The following is a 5,528-nucleotide window of genomic DNA, read 5'->3' as shown; positions in this document are numbered from 1 at the left end:
TCTCCCTAACCACTTGTTTATGTCTTGCATCCATCCCGTGCTCAAGATCTTGCTTTTATGCGTCTTTCAAACTTTTTTGCTTGCTTTCCATACAATTGTAGGAAGTCGATGTGAGGGATTTTGACGCATCTTTATCATGTACTCCACAACCCTTTCCATGCCCATAACCTCAATTGGAAGAGATCCCGACTCAAGAAGTAGGAGTATATATGGTGTTTGTGTCTTAACTTGTAGAACGTTTGTAAGAAAACACTTTTGGACATTCTCAAACTCTTTCCAAGTAGACTTTGAAATGCTCCCACCCCACACTTCAACTCCATAAAGAAGAACCCGTGTCATCAATGTGTCAAAAAAGTTACTTCTTGAGAACCCAACACTTGATGTCTCCCGCATTACACACGCTCTCAAATGCATAGTATGTTCTCTTTTGCGCTTCAAAACGACGCATAGCACATTCATGCCAATTGTGATTAGCCGGAACCTCAAGGCCAAGGTACTTAATTCTCTTAGCAACTTAAAGTGTCTCATTGTTGTACACAATGCATGGCTTCTCCTTATGGTTGGTTTTCACAAGCATAACCTTTTTTTTTGGATTCATTCACAATCAACCCACTATGCAAGCAAAAGTTCCCAAGGCCAAGCATAAGATTTTTTGTATCTTCTAAAGTGTGTGCTAGAAGCACTACATCATCCCATACAACAAAAACATGATTACCGCATTGCAAATAGTGACCTCTTCAATGCCTTCTTTTGCATAAAGTCAAGTACCATTTGCTTCAATTGATCCATGCATAGACCAAAGAGAGATGGTGACAACAGACATCCTTGTTTAACCCAATAGTGTTTTTTTTTGAAATTCCTCTTCCCATGAGCAATTGACACATCACCTTCTCATAGATTTGAGAAACTGCAAGTATAAAATCACTTGGCACTTGGTGTTATTCCATCCTTATCCACAAATTGTTATGGGGAATCATATCAAAGGCTCTCTTAAAGTGGGGGTTTCTAATCACCGAGCAAGAAAAACTGAGCGAAGATAAATCCGAGCAAATTGATACAAAAGATCAATAATGGTGAAATAAAAAAATTATGCCATGCACGTTACTTTCACTACCACAAATCTTACACTTAATTGACACAAAATGAGATTTTAGAACCATTATGAAAATTGAATACTCAAGACACAAGCAAGCAATCTCTTCATACTCGAACATATATAATTCAATTCACTGTGGCATACCTAGCCTCCTCTCAAAAATAGCCCACCAAAAATTTGGCACCTAGATTTTGCAATAAAGTCAACACACAACCTTGCAAGACTACAATGCTATCCGAGAACCTCCTCAAGCATGAAACAACTCCACTTTTGTAAGCAAGCAAAAACAAGTGCCTAAAGAAAGTGAGAACAAGTGTACTCTCTCTCTCTCTCTCTCTCTCTCTCTCTCTCTCTCTCTCTCACAGCTTCATAGTGCAGCACCCTTGAGCAACCCTCCCTTTCCTCTTGCCGGCTTGACACTAAAATGGTGGAGGAAATGAGATCAATAATTGTGGATGCACCCGCTTCAACTACATTGATGACATATGTAGTGGCAATGATGAAGTGACATGCACAATGCTTGCATACCCAACTGCCTCATGACCATCTCAACGAGAATCTTGAGGTATGATTTTTCTACTGCTTTTTACCAGACTTGACTAACAGTTAATCCATGTTAAGATCTGCTAAGAACACATGAGAAGGGCCCATTCTATGAGGCTCATGTGAAGCAAATAGATGTTTAGTTATTGCTAAATGCTGAGTTCTAACATCTTCTTTACTCAAACAAATTTACAGACAACCACATTCTTTAAAGGAAGCTTGCAAGTGGAAATTGGGGTTTGTCTGGATAGACAAGACCATGAAAGGGAAAATCAGCCAAGGAAGCATAGAAGGTTGTCAGCTCTTTTCAAAATGGTTGCATCACATCGAGAGCGTTCCTTTGGAGTAATACTTGTGAAGAAAACTGGATTTCTATGCTTGAGAGAGAAATTGATAGAGTCATAGTTATAGTGAAAAATCTAAGTAAAACGGAGAACCATTGCATAAAATTTAGCAGGTGCTTGTACAAGCAAGTTAAATTGGTTGAGAGGTTAACATGTCTAGCTGTCATGGATTTGATGAATGGATTTGTGAACATAGGTGTTGACATGCATGTGGTCTTAGACAATATTTTAAGGGAGGATTCCAAGATAAAAGCAAAGCGGAAAGGTATTTTGACAAGAAGTAGTTGTGGAAAGCTCTAGTTTACTAGTGCCAAAACCAACACAGGAGCATAGTTGTTTCTTCTATACACTGACGTCTGTGACTGCAATCCAATGCCCCAGTCCCTTCAATCATGAAAAAAAAGCCCTCCCATTGCTCGCCATCACATTGCACATGTCGTTGTACTGTCATCCACTGTAAATACCTCAACATCATGCCGCCTCGCCATTGTTTGCCCAAGATGCACACAATTGAATTATATGCATGTGGTGCCGCTTTCCTTTCCTGTGGCATTGCATGCTACAACAGATCCCTGGTTTGCTTGACGTTTTTTAAAGGAAAAAATACCAAAATACACTAAGTCTAATTTGTGGAAATTTCTAAAATATCCCTCAAATTTCAGAATGTTCCAAAATACTATTGTGTCTATTTTGTTGGATTGTTCAAGATTTTCTACTCTTTATTCCTTTTTAACACTGAGATCCGTTTTAATTGAGTGCTTAGCATGTAATTTATCACAAATCACCTCGTAAAAAAAGGCAGTTATGTCTAAAAACAACGAAGAAATTCATCTCGAAGGCCTAAATAACCAACTCAAATTCTAGTTTTAGCATCTTGTATTCATAGAAAATCAATCTTCTTATTAAAAGCTACAAATGTTTTTATCTTTGGAAAAAATTAATCTCGCAACCAGGGGTATTTTGAGAATTTTTGAAAATTTGAGGGGCATTTTGGGAATTTATGAACAAATATTGGGGATGTTTTGGGAATTCTTGAAATTTGAGGGGTAACATGAAAAATTCCACAAATTAGAGGGGTATTTTGGTAATATTCTTTAAAAAAAAAAAAAGGATTGATCCTATCTGCGTGACCCTACCCCTCTCTGCAACCGATTTTCATAAAAGTGATGACCCTAATTCCCCTCCCTGGTTTGTTGCTGCAACCAGTCCGCGCCGGCGCGGATTGGTTGCAGCAACAAACCAGGGAGGGGAAGGGTCATGAGGGCAGCGTGACTTTTTAGCTTGGTGGATGAGGGTGCGGCATTTCAAAGCAGTTATCTAGCTCTTGGTTTTGTTCAATCTGTGCATGAGCAGGCTTACGCAGTGGGAGATGCGCATGCGGGAGCCGGTGCATGCTTTCAAAACTAGTTTCACAAGCTCCTTGCTTGGAGGCTTCTTTGCGTGGCTTGTTGCGCATATCACACACATCTGCAATGCTACAATGGGGCAATCCAAGTGCAGGCACACGCGAGCGATGGTGAAGCAGTCCTTCATGGCGGCAGCACCAGTGCTCGTGAAATTTATGCCGAGAGAGAAAAAGAGAGAGAGAGAGAGAGAGAGAGAGAGAGAGAGAGAGAGAGAGAGAGAGAGAGAGAGAGAGAGAGAGAGAGAGAGAGAGAGAGAGAGAGAGAGAGAGAGAGAGAGAGAGAGAGAGAGAGAGAGAGAGAGAGAGAGAGAGAGAGAGAGAGAGAGAGAGAGAGAGAGAGAGAGAGAGAGAGAGAGAGAGAGAGAGAGAGAGCTTACACCCACCGGCCTGGCTTCTTCTCTGTGCGCTTCTTGCAAGATGCATGGGCCTGGAGACACCACTGCTTTTTATCTGCAGTGGTTTGATTCGCCTCATGTGGTAAGCCTTCTTGGCTATTGTACTCATGGAAAAAGATTAAGGCTTATGGTGTATGAACGCATGCAAAGAGGCCTTGTTTGAAAAAGGCTACCATGAGCGTCTGGATTGGAAGAAGAGGTTCAAGATAATAGGGACATAGCCAGAGCTTTGGAATTTTTGCATGTGGGATGCAACCCTCCCATTATACATGGAGATGTCAAGCCCAGCAACATCCTCCTGGACCAAAATTTGTTTGCCCGCATTGCTGACTTTGGGCTTGCCACATACATCGCGTCATAGAGTCGCTTCCCTTGAGAGTCGAGCCTTGTTGCATTGTAAATCGTGAACCTGCTGGAACCGTTCCACGCCGGCGCGGACTAGTTTCGATAGGTATCACAATGCTAGCAGAATTGCCAGCTCTGGGCCTGCAACCTTCCTTTGCAAGCTACTTCATCACCACTGGAAAATATATTTATGAAGGTTGTCTTCATGAGTGGAACAAGATCGAAACACTATTTTGAATGAGTTTAACAATAAGAAGTATGCAATGTTCGTGCTTAAAAATTTGTTCACTAGTTCATATAGAGGCAAACGGTCTTTGCAATTTCACACATCTTCAATTGCATTCCTTGTTACTGACGATGAGAGCAAACACCATTTACAGAATGTTGCCGATTTTTGGAAAATGTTAGAAGAGGTAATTTACAGTATTACATATTATACTCAAACACTCAAAAAAAAAGATACGTACATATATACACCCACTTCTCTACATATACATGTACATGTGAAGCTTGAAGCATTGTTATCTGTACAGGTGAATGGTTGTTTGGTTTTTGCACCTCCAACCCGTCCATTTTATATTGGATGTGAACGTTGTAGCTGCAGAGTCCAAGATAGTTTCTATTCTACTCCTAATACCAACACAATCAAATTATATTGTATGCGATGCTCCAGAAATACTCGAGTGAAGCCCATCCCATACTTGAGTAGGACAATTCAGAGTGATGGGATTTGTATGAATGTGTCTATATTAAATGATTGGGTCATGAATCTCTTTGATATAAACGAAGCAATCGACACATTCTTTCAAAACCATAAAAAAGAGTTTTACAAAAAAGTGATCACTGCATGTATTCAAGGCCACTTCAAGATAAATAATGCGAATGCTATTTTAGATTATGAAGGAGAATCTTTCAAAAAGACTAAAATTGCTGAATCATCACAGGTATATATTGTCATTGGCATATTTTTACAAAAAAGTATTTTTTTGTTAAAATCTTTCACGTTTTTATGTTTCTTTCTTCAGGAGTTCGTAGCATGCTCACTACTACTTTTACTATGAAATACTGTTTTTCCTACTTTTACAGGGACTTGGTGCGACAATTTCGAGTATTAGGCATTCTGAGAAAAGCAACATGAACTTGGTCATTTTGTATAAAGCACGGACGTTTTACACATAGACAAAATTTACTTCCTTGTAAAAACTATCAAAAATTTATAAGACAAATGGCTGACAGCTTATTGTATAAGAATTGTTCATATTTTGAAGCAGGATTAGAATGTTCGAAAGATTATATACCTGATGACTGCTTGTTCAATACTCTTAGTTATTTATTGCATAACACAGTCTCCTCTGCTATACTACGAAAAACTATCATTAATAGCTTCTATCCTCTTTACA

Source organism: Adiantum capillus-veneris, chromosome 1 (genome assembly GCF_014529385.1).
Source record: "Adiantum capillus-veneris isolate H3 chromosome 1, ASM1452938v2, whole genome shotgun sequence".
NCBI classification, from domain to species: domain Eukaryota; kingdom Viridiplantae; phylum Streptophyta; class Polypodiopsida; order Polypodiales; family Pteridaceae; genus Adiantum; species Adiantum capillus-veneris.
The sequence above is the reverse complement of the archived record's forward strand: the minus strand, read 5'-3'. Positions refer to the sequence as shown.